We start from the raw sequence: 11,910 nt of genomic DNA on the forward strand, positions 1-11,910 counted from the left end.
TCAACACCTGCTTTCTTTGGGATTGGAATTATTATATTCTTCTTGAAGTCTGAGGGTATTTCACCTGTTTCATACATCTTGCTCACCAGATGGTAGAGCTTTGTCATGACTGGCTCTCCCAAGGCCATCAGTAGTTCTAATGGAATGTTGTGTACTCCCGGGGCCTGTACTCCCGGGGCCTTGTTTCGACTTAGGTCTTTCAGTGCTCTGTGAAACTCTTCACGCAGTATCTTATCTCCCATTTAATCTTCATCTACATCCTCTTCCATTTCCATAATATTGTTCTCAAGTACATCGCCCTTGTATAAACCCTCTATATATAAGAGACTAGGACCTCTGAATTACATGAAAGATAAACTATGCTGGCTTACAGGCTTCTTCAACCTGGTTAAACAGATTCAGTGAATGATGAAGATATGCTGAAAAATAAGGCCTTCAAATTTTTTATGTGAAAACTCTTAAAGCTTTTTAAATAAAACAACTATTCCAGAATGAGATTTTCACTCTGCAGCGGAGTGTGAGCTGATATGAAACTTCCTGGCAGATTAAAACTGTGTGCCCGACCGAGACTCGAACTCGGGACCTTTGCCTTTCGCGGGCAAGTGCTCTACCAACTGAGCTACCGAAGCACGACTGACGCCCGGTACTCACAGAAGTACCGGCAGAAGTACCGGCAGAAGTACCGGCAGAAGTACCGGCAGAAGTACCGGCAGAAGTACCGGCAGAAGTACTGGCAGAAGTAAAGCTGTGAGTACCGGGCGTGAGTCGTGCTTTGGTAGCTCAGTTGGTAGAGCACTTGCCCGCGAAAGGCAAAGGTCCCGAGTTCGAGTCTCGGTCGGGCACACAGTTTTAATCTGCCAGGAAGTTTTAAAACAACTATTATTTAACAGTCTGTGTCTTTATTCTTCACATCTGCAAATTTGCAGCCCTCTGTAGCTATAAGGCTCTGAATTGTAAAGTGTAATATAATGATGTAAGTGTGTGAGAAATGGCATGCTGTAGTCGAGGTTAGAGTTCAAAGACTTCATCCACACACACGAACACACACAGTTCCCTCTCCTCCTGCATGACAATGTCACACCACACAAAAACACTGCAACATCCACAACAATCTGATGCCTGGAATTCATAGTTAGCGATCATCGTCATCCATATAGTCCCGACTTTTCGTCTGTTTCCAGAACTTAAGTGCTTTAGAGGACTTCACTTTGGTAGTGATGAAGTGGTGCAAGCAGAGCTGGTGGTGTGGCTCCATCAACAAAGTCAAACATTTTACAGTGATGGTATCAACAAACTGGTCACTTGTTGGGAGAAATGCATATAGCCAGGGTGACTTGGTTATGACATAAATAAGTAGACATGAAGAATAAAGATGTGGAACTTCAATAACCTTTATTTAAAACTTTGGAGGCATTATTTTCAGCATGCCCTCATATTTGGTACAGGAATTGGCAAAATGACAAAGTTTTTAGAGGACATGTCCTGTGTGCAAACCGCACTTTATCATTTCGAGCAAAAAAAAAAAAATGCTTCTGCAGTCAGTGAATGCTATTACACATTTGTATACAATGATGCTGATGATAAGTATCAGTGGGTTACTATTTCTGCAGTTTTATATGTCTTCAAGAACCTCTAGGCAAATCAGCACCAAAAATTTAAAAAAGAGAACTGTTTTGTTACTGAAATCTTGTAATCGAATTAGCAAAATCTGGAAAAATGAGAGGGAATAATTTTTAAAGTTATGCCCGAAGCGTCTTCATACCAGGTGCAGAAACTAGTATTTTTTCAGTTGGACTCTTGATCTGGATGTTCGTTAGTTTCATGTTCCATGGATCATTTTGCATGGCAAATCTTACAATAATAGAAATTCTTCTATGGAGTAGGAGGGGTTGTCAAGGAGAAATTTTTTTCTGTTTGTTTTCAAATTTTACCTTGCTGTCAGTCAGACATTTAATATAGGGCATAAGTGGTAAAAATTTTAGTTGCAGAATTTTACACCTCTTTTTGTTCTAAAGACAACCTTAATGTGGTGTAATGAATGTCATTTTTTCCTCTGGTATTGTAATTATGTAAATCATTGTTCTTCTTTGAAGTGCAATGAATTATTTACAATGAACTTCATGAGGGAATAAATAAATTGGAAAGTCAAAATGCCCAACTCCTTAAACAGACATCTACAAGATGATCATGTGCGAGCACCGCATATTATTCTTAAGGCATGTTTTCGAGGAATGAAGACTTTCTTTCTTTAAGATGAGTTACCCCAGAACATAATTCCATAGGACATTATTGAATGAGAATATGCAAAATATGTTAACTTACTGATTTCTCTTTCCCCAAGATTTGCAGGGATCTAAGTGCAGATGTGGCTAAATTACCTACTACTGGGTTATTCCAAATGATGGACCCATTTAAAAAAAAATTGTATGTATTCAAGTGCAAATCCAAAATGAACGAACTTTATGCCAGTGAAAAGAGAAAGTTTCAAAGTTTTTGGTGGAGAGACGGTGATGGTTTCATAAGCGGCCGGTAGAGTTCGCGCGGCAATAGGGCTGCCATTCTGTTTCACTGTCAGTTGTGACTGAGATGGCAACTGTGGAGCACAAGGTTTTCTGCATTCTTGTTAGCGAAAAGTGAGTTGCAAATTGCAGTGCAGTGGGCATTTCGTTCCAAATTCGGTATTTAACCACCAGCATTAGCCGTTGGTTTAAGCAATTTAAACAGACTGGGAGTGTGTGCAAAGGAGAAAGCACAGGCCGACCTCATGTATCAGCGGATGATATCTGACGGATTCAAGAAAGCTTTGTGCGCAGTCCCAGTAAGTCTACCAATAGAGCCAGTCAAGAACTTGCAATACTCCATCCAACTGCATCGAAAGTTATGAGATGACATTTTCTGGACAAGCCCTACCGATTACAACTTGCGCAGACTCTCAACCTGAATGACAAAGAGAAGTGTCTCGCATTTTGTGGTTATGTGCTAGCAAAGATGGAGGATGACGCATTTCTACAGCATGTAATTTGTAGCGACGAAGCGATGTTCCATCTTGGTGGAAAAGTCAACAAGTACAATGTTCGCATATGGGGTTTGGAAAAATCCTCATTCACCATTGCAACATGAAAGAGACTCACCGAAGATCAACGTGTTCTGTGCCGTATCCCATACAAAGGTTTATGGACCATTTCTCTTTGCAGAAAGAACTGTAACGGGAATCACCTACTTGGATATGTTGGAACAATGGCTGTTCCCTCAAATTATGGAAGATTCCCAGGACTTGTATTTTCCAACAGGATGGAGCTCCACCCCATTGGCACCGTGATGTATGAGGGGCTTTGTGAATGATTCCCTTCTTCAGCACTGGATCGGTCACAGGGGACTTGGGGAGGACCTGGCTCCGCACTTCTGGCCACCGAGATCACCTGATCTCACACCCTGTGACTATTTCTAATGGATTATGTGAAGGAAGCTGGTTACGTCCCACCTCTACCAACCACTCTGAACAATCTGAGGAACATGATCACTGTTGCCATGCACTCAGTAACAGCAGATGCGCTTTCGCGTGTGTGGGATGAGTTTGGCTACCGTGTCAATGTTTGACGTGCAGCCAACTGTGGCCACATTTACCATTTATAAAATTTATTGCATTTCTATTAAATACTTATTTAAACTAATCAATTACAAATTATTAAGTTGATATCAAACATTATGAAAAACTTTGAAACTTCCTCTTTTTATTGGTATAAAGCTTGTTCAGTTTGGATTTGTAATTGAGAATAACTATGAAGTTTTGAAAATGGATCCATCATTTAGAATAACCTTGTCTTTAGGAGGATGATGAATATACAGTTTATGTAATTCTGAGTACATCCGGAACATATTGTCATTCATCCAATTGATAAAGAAGTTTTTATATGTTATAGCGCATTTCAGAAACTTGTTGGACTGTATAATTTCTGATAGCTCTTTGTCATTTCAGGTTTATCAGTGGAACAGTATTGTCAAAATTCAGTCATTTTTGCAGTCAGCTTGCATCAACACGCTTTACGAATCTGATCAGGTGTGCCTGCTAAGCAGCAAAATATGCAGAACAATGGCCACAATCATTTCTTACTCCAATAAAATCAGTAAATACTGTGAAGTGCCCAAATGCGTTATTCTTCCCTTTATCTGGTGTGCCTTGTGGAAGGAAATGGTTTATTTTCGTCATCTAATAGACACAATCTATTTGCGCAACAACTACAGGGAATAAACAAGGAATTGTTCCAGATATATAACATTCAAGAATTATAACAGCTGTGCTACAGGAGTTTTTATAAAATACATAATGTCAAGTATTGAAAGTTTCGATAGATGGAAGTAGTCTGTAATGAAACGACATACTTCTTGATTTTCTTTCTTCATCTAGTCTCTTAAGTAACAATTACACCTGCAGCAGTTTAGCTGCATATATGAACTGGAAGTTATTCAAAAAATTAACAATTTGCAACATTTTTGGAATGGTTTAAGTGCTCAAAACTTGCACATTCTCTTGTCAATCCTGATTCAAGCGCTAGGCAGAAAGGGCTGTACAAACTGCAGTTGTAAGCGATTCTTCATGCAGCACCTGTCTGCTTGTGTCTGTGTATGTGTGGATGGATATGTGTGTGTGTGCGCGAGTGTAAACCTGTCCTTTTTTCCTCCTAAGGTAAGTCTTTCCGCTCCCGGGATTGGAATGACTCCTTACCCTCTCCCTTAAAACCCACATCCTTTTGTCTTTCCCTCTCCTTCCCTCTTTCCTGATGAAGCAACCGTTTGTTGCGAAAGCTTGAATTTTGTGTGTATGTTTGTGTTTGTTTGTGTGTCTATCGACCTGCCAGCACTTTCGTTTGGTAAGTCACATCATCTCTGTTTTTAGATATATTTTTCCCACGTGGAATGTTTCCCTCTTATTATATTCATATATAGATATAATAGAGGGAAACATTCCATGTGGGAAAAATATATCTAAAAACAGAGATGATGTGACTTACCAAACGAAAGCGCGGGCAGGTCGATAGACACACAAACATACACACATACACACAAAATTCAAGCTCTCGCAACCAACGGTTGCTTCGTCAGGAAAGAGGGAAGAGACCACAAACAAACACAAATATACACACAAAATTCTAGCTTTCGCAACCAACGGCTGCTTCATCAGGAAAGAGGGAAGGAGAGGGAAAGACGAAAGGATGTGGGTTTTAAGGGAGAGGGTAAGGAGTCATTCCAATGCCGGGAGTGGAAAGACTTACCGTGGGGGAAAAAAGGACGAGTATACACTCGCACATACACACATATCCATCCACACATATACAGACACAAGCAGACGTGTGTGTGTCTATAAACATTCCACGTGGGAAAAATTTTGTGTTTATGTTTGTGATATATCTCTATATATGCGCGCGAGTGTATACCCGTCCTTTTTTCCCCCTAAGGTAAGTCTTTCCGCTCCCGGGATTGGAATGACTCCTTACCCTCTCCCTTAAAACCCACATCCTTTCGTCTTTTCCCTCTCCTTTCCTCTTTCCTGATGAGGCAACAGTTTGTTGCGAAAGCTTGAATTTTGTGTGTATGTTTGTGTTTGTTTGTGTGTCTGTCGACCTGCCAGCACTTTCATTTGGTAAGTCACATCATCTTTGTTTTTAGATATACACACACACACACACACACACACACACACACACACACACACACACTTGCAGTGTGCATTAGCAGCTACAGTTTCGACAGTGCGTTTCTTTAACTGTATTCTTCCTGTATGAAAAATTTCAGGGTTGGTGTCGACTTGTAGGATGATACCATTCCCTTGTGAGTACGATTAGAATGTTCAGTTTTTGTCTGTCTTATAAGCCTGTTTTACCAATCCATGAATAGTTGTTGCAAGTTGTTATAAATATCAATTACATTTTTGTTCAACCCCTTGTTCATATCAGCTCTCAATTTTTGATTATCTGCTTTCAGTTCTTGACCCAACCGATGATTGTGTCATTGTTCAACTTTTGCTCATGATCATCTAGTTTTTTGTACTTTTTTAAAATTATTAACACATCCTCCCTTCATAAATTATCAACATGATTGTTGTCTGTCACTCTGTACAGATTCAATGTGTACATTCAGTCCTGAACTTTGTCAGTTGCTTCTACAGTTTGAATGCTGTCAATTAGTTCCAATTGATTAATAACATTGATATCAAAGCTATTTCGATGGCCACTGTCATCCTCATTAACACAGTGGAAATTCTTGCTTTCTGTAGCCATTATTGTTAAAATACGTACACTGCACACACAATTTTGTGATCTGAATAATCATTCATTGTCTGTATCTTCTTCCTTGGTCAGTGTTACTTGAAAAATTCAGGTTACACTCATCATCATCATCTTGGACAGTTTCCAGCCACTGGCTGGGTCTGTCGGGAACACAAGCCTCTCCATCATGTTCTGTCTTTCCACCATTCCCCCTCTTCCACCTTCGTCCAGTTCTCTCCTCTTCTCGTCACACATTCCTTCACTCCCTTCACCCATCTATCTCTTGGTCTTCCCCTGGGCCTCTTCCCCTCCAGTTGCAGATCAAACATCCTCTTTGGAATTCTTCCCTCATCCATTCTCTTCATGTGTCCATACCACTGCAGTCTTGATTTTTCTATCCTGTCCTGTACTGGTTCCTCCTTTAGTCTTTCCCTCACATACACATTTCGCAATCTGTCTCGTCTTGTTACACTCAACCTGCTCCTCTGGAACTTCATTTCACTAGCTTGTATTCTACTTTTGTCGCTTTTGTGCATTACCCATGTCTCACTTACGTATGCCAATATGGGGACAAAGTAGGTTCAGTATATAATTCCCTTGGATTTCTGTGGCACCTCCTTGCTCCAAATAAGCCCCCTAATGCATTTGAAGAACTGCCCTGCTTTTCTGCACCTTTCATTTATTTCCATTGCGTTTCCCCCCTTACTTTTAATCATGCTTCCCAGGTACTTGAAGTTCTCTATCACTTGTAGTTTTTCCCCTCCACAAGTTATATCCACATTTGGCCTATTCTTCTTCCTTGTTGTGACAATTATTTCACTTTTCTTTGCAGAGAAATGCATTCCATATTGTGCTGCCGTTGCCTCCCATACATCTAACTGCTCTTGCACCTCCTTCTCGCAATTTCCCCATAACATCAGGTCATCGGCAAAAAGCCCTGCTTTCATTTTATGATCTCCAATTGCATCTGATACTTGCTGTAGGATTTCATCCATAACAATAATAAACAATAAAGGCGAAAGTGCACTTCCCTGTCGCAGCCCATTTTCCAGCTTGAACCATGCAGTACATTCCCTCCCCACTTTCACACAACTCTCACTTCCCTCATACATTTTTCTGACTTTTCGTATTATCTCTTCATCTATCCCTTTTGCGTTCAGCACATCCCAGAGCTTGTCCCTATAGATACTGTCATACGCCTTCTCAATATCTAAAAAGGCCATGATTAAGTCTTTCCCGTACTCATAATGCCTTTCCTGCAGTTGCCTTACCGCAAATATGAGGTCCGTTGTTGATCTTCCCGGTCTGAAACCATACTGCTCCTCTTGCAGTCTACTTTCAATACTGCTTCTTATTCTCTTCTCCAGGATCTTTTCATAGATTTTTCCACAGTGGCATAGCAGGGTGATTCCTCTGTAGTTCTCACATCTCCTTTTATCCCCTTTCTTGAAGATCGGGACTATAATTCTTTTCTTCCAATCCTCAGGAATTCTGTTCTCCTTCCACACCACCCTCAGCACTCTGTATAGCCACTGGGTTCCTACTTCTCCTGCTGCTCGTATCATATCCACTGTTACTTCGTCCCAACCTGGTGCCTTGCCCCCTTTCATCCTCTTTATGGCTTCTTCCACTTCATTCCAAGTTAGATCATCGATTTCCCCACTATTATAATTGTCTGCTGCCTTAGGCTCTCCATCGCTGTTAGTTACCCGCTTGACGGCATTCAACAGATCTTCAAAGTACTCCTTCCAAATCTTTTTGAGCTCATGCATTTCCTCCACAACTCTTCCATTATTATCCATGATCCTCAGGCACTCGCTTCTGTCGTTCCTCTTATTTCTTACCATGGTGTAAAGTACTTTTTTGTTCCCTTCACTGTCCTCTTCTAACATTCTTGTCCATTTTTCCATCCACATCTTCTTCTCCGCCCTTACTATGGTCTGTGCCGCTTTCTAGCTTTCCTTATATTTTACCCTAGCTTCCTCTGTTCGGGTCTGGAACCATTCTCTGAAGGCTTTGTTCTTTCGAAGTACTGCCTCTTTACATATGTTGTTCCACCATGGGGTTTCCTTACTTCTCCTCTTTGTGCAAGTTCTTCCGCACACAGTCTCAGCTGCCTCAACTAGAGCCCTCTTAAAATCTCCCCATTCTTCTTCCACTGTTCTCTGATCTTCCTTTGGCAGCTTCTTCCTGATCAATGTCTGGTACTGGGTCCTCCGTTCATCCTCTTTCAGCATCCATGTCTTCAACCTTTTCTCCTGTATGTCTGTTGCCCTCCTATCTTTTTTCTCTCTCAGGGTGGCTACCAACAGCCGATGGTCACTGTCTAAGGCCTCAGATGGAATGACCTTAACATCTGTGAGGCTGCTCATCATCTGCCTATCCACTAGTACATAGTCTACTACTGAAGTTTGGGACCAGTCTCCACTGTACCAAGTTATTTTGTGGCTACTTCTCTTCTTGTACCAGGAATTTGCGATCGCCAGCCCATTCCTCTTGCAGAATTCCAGCAACAATTTTCCTTCTCTATTTCGGTTCCCCCAGCCCTCTGGTCCCATTATCTCCTCGAATCCTTTCCTGTCTGTGCCAACATGTGCATTGAGGTCCCCTATTATAATCTGATTACCTCCATTTAGCTGCTTTTGCATGTCATCTTCAAATTCCTCCTTCTCCTTTTTTGTACACCCCACCTGTGGGGCATATGCTTGGATGATTTCAATGCTTTTTCCTTTCACTCGTACTCTGGCTTTTATCATTCGATCATTGATACCTTCCACCTTCTCCTGCAGACCCTCTCTGACCACTATTGCCACTCCATTTCTTCCCCTCTCATTCCCTATTCAGTACAGTTTACATCCTTTACTTAGTGGTTTTTCACCAACTCCTCTCCACCTAGTCTCAGCAAGTCCCAAGATGTCCAATTTCCTCCTTTCCGTCATTTCTACAATTTCTTCTAACTTCCCAGTTAGAGTCCTTACGTTTAAGGTGCCCAGTCGTAAACCATCTCGTAATCCTTTTCCATTGCTTGGTCGGTTTCCTTTAAATCCGTTCCGTGATCCGAGGCATGTTCCCTTTTTGAAAGCAGTTGATTTATCCACTACTGGCTTGCTAGGCCTATCGCAGCTTCACCAGAGCCCAGTTAGCCGTCACGTTTCAGGGTTCCCATAGGGCCTTCTCAGCTATCGTAGCGGTCCTGGGGCACACGAAGTCCCCGCTGTACATCGCCCCTATAGGCAGTCCCCTACTTTGTGCCGTTGCCCATCTCCCACGACTTGGACGAGGGGTTGGACGGCAGAAAGTAGTGGACTGCCTATAGGGGCGATGTACAGCAGGGACTTCATGTGCCCCAGGACCGCTACGGTAGCTGGGAAGGCCCTATGGGAACCCTGAAACGTGACGGCAGGTTAGACTAAAATTTAAAATTCATTCAACATGTTTGGAGGCTGACCTGACTCTGGGATCCGGAGATTGTTGCAGGATGCAATGTAGGTCTGTCTGGATTCTGTTTATAACATGACTGACTAGTGTACTCTAATGACAGGCAATATTTATCACTTCTTCAACTCAGTGATCTAATTATATACTTTCTTTTGCTGGTAATTCTTAGGAAGTGAACAATGAAAGGTTCGATTGATATCGGTTAACAGTGGATCACTGACACTGTGATTTATTACTGAACTCATTATTCATTTCAAACCAATTTAGCTACACTCAGGTTTAACAATGTCCTATATACCTAGCATGACATAAACCACTTTATACTAAAACCTTAAGGTTATACCTTATATGGTATCAATACATTGGTGAATGCAGCCGACCAATTCTGCTTCACAGTTATTATTGTGCACTCATTACTGCAACGCTACATCAATTTCATATGTGAAGCAACAATCAGTGTTTCAGAAAGCATTGTCAGTGGGCAAAGATTACTTTTAAATGTCACACTGCTAAATGAATTTTAGTTGCAGCAATATAACACTTACTCAGTGGTGAAGCAATAAACTTTCATAAAGGCCAAATTATGTAACCAGTATTTCAACATTCGAGGATATGTGATCTCCACACTGTCTGGCAGTGGTTTATCATAGATCACTGAAGCAACAAAGGTTACCTAGCAATTTGAAAAGTAATTCCCATTTCCGAGAAGGTTTGTCAGATGGATCAGCATAATTATAGGTCGATATTTCTTAGGTCAGTCTGTTGTGTAAGTTTATAGAGCATTTTTCATGGTCAAACATGACGACGTTTTTTGAGAATAAATTTTTTTTCTCTATAAAAATAAAATAGATCTTGCCGAAAGATATCTTAAAGTACTTAAATCTTAAAAAAAATGCTGCTCATCTGTGAGGCACAGGGTGCCACAGACAAAGGTGCTAGAGTTGATGCGGTGTTCCTTGACTTCTGGGAAACATCTGATACAGTGCAGCACTGTTGTTTAGTGAACAAAATATGCGCTTACCAATTATTGGAGAAAATTTGTGGTTGGATACAGGACTTCCTTGCAGACAGAACTCAAATGACATACTTAATAGAAGAGTCAACAAATATGAACATGCAGATACACTTCACGGGTTTGAACTGGATCGTATTGTGCAAATCTCACAGTATTTCATTGATGCCACTGATTAACAACTTCAGGTGGTGGTAAATGCTGCTGTCACTTCTGCAAGATGAGACTGATGATAATCATGTAGCGACATCGAAATTTATCAGGCCAGGAGCATGCAATATGCGTGCGTGGGAAGATGCTTGCGGTTAGTGGAAAACAACACTCCTAGTGCTCCCTGCTGGGAGCTGCAGTAAGGCCTTTCGAGTGTGCACTACAGGCGATAACTGTGCTGCTGGACACTCCTGTGGTTAAAAACCGAATTAAATCTCAACAGTACATTGTGCTGAGTCATTAATTGGAATTTCTTGTTTACCCTGTTTTGATTTAATGGCAGCCAGGCGGTGCTTAGTTGAAAACCTGCATCCCTGTTGACTAGATTGTCCGCCGTGCCAATATTTATGGCCTCCTTAACAACACAGTCCCAGAAAATTTATGTCTTTTCATAAAACATGCAATGCCCCATGTCCAGACAATGCCCTGCCACTGCTGATCAATCAGGTTGCCCCAGGTGTGTATGATTGGCATGGGGTCTTAATACATGTTAAGTTTCCTAAGACAAGTCTCGTCTTTGACCGAGCACAGCTAATTCCTCAATGTTACTAGTGGCTGAAAACCACACTTGACATAGCACCATTTGAGGATTCTTTCTATTCTTGAAGACATACCGCTAAAATAGGGTTAGAATGCCCTTGCAGTGGGTGCCTCTGCATTTTTATTTACATCCCCACTTTCAGTTTGCTTAGAATGGAATGCGTCGCATTTCTACCAGAATAGCCATTATGTTGGAATACCATTGTTAGGTGTTATAGCTCAGCAAGTAGACTGTCGGCATCTGAGATCACATGGGCTCCATGCACCAAAGAATGTAAGACACTATTGCATTATGCAGAATGAAGGCAACTTTTGTCCCGCAAATATAGCTCCATGTGTGTGTGTTTGCTTTAGACACTATGTTCCAGTGTACCATCAGCTTTCCTTCTGACCATAACATCCAGGAATGGTAAAATGCCTTCTTTTTCCACCTCATTGTGAACTGTG

At 41.4% G+C, this 11,910-nt stretch overlaps 1 non-coding gene across 1 annotated transcript; it reads right to left on the bottom strand.

The window, feature by feature from the left end:
* Positions 1–555: 555 nt before the first annotated feature.
* On the bottom strand, positions 556–630 carry Trnas-cga. Its single transcript has one exon. It is a non-coding gene; the product is annotated as a tRNA-Ser (tRNA).
* Positions 631–11,910: the final 11,280 nt, after the last annotated feature.

The sequence above is a fragment of the Schistocerca piceifrons genome, unplaced genomic scaffold, assembly GCF_021461385.2.
Source record: "Schistocerca piceifrons isolate TAMUIC-IGC-003096 unplaced genomic scaffold, iqSchPice1.1 HiC_scaffold_548, whole genome shotgun sequence".
NCBI lineage: Eukaryota > Metazoa > Arthropoda > Insecta > Orthoptera > Acrididae > Schistocerca > Schistocerca piceifrons.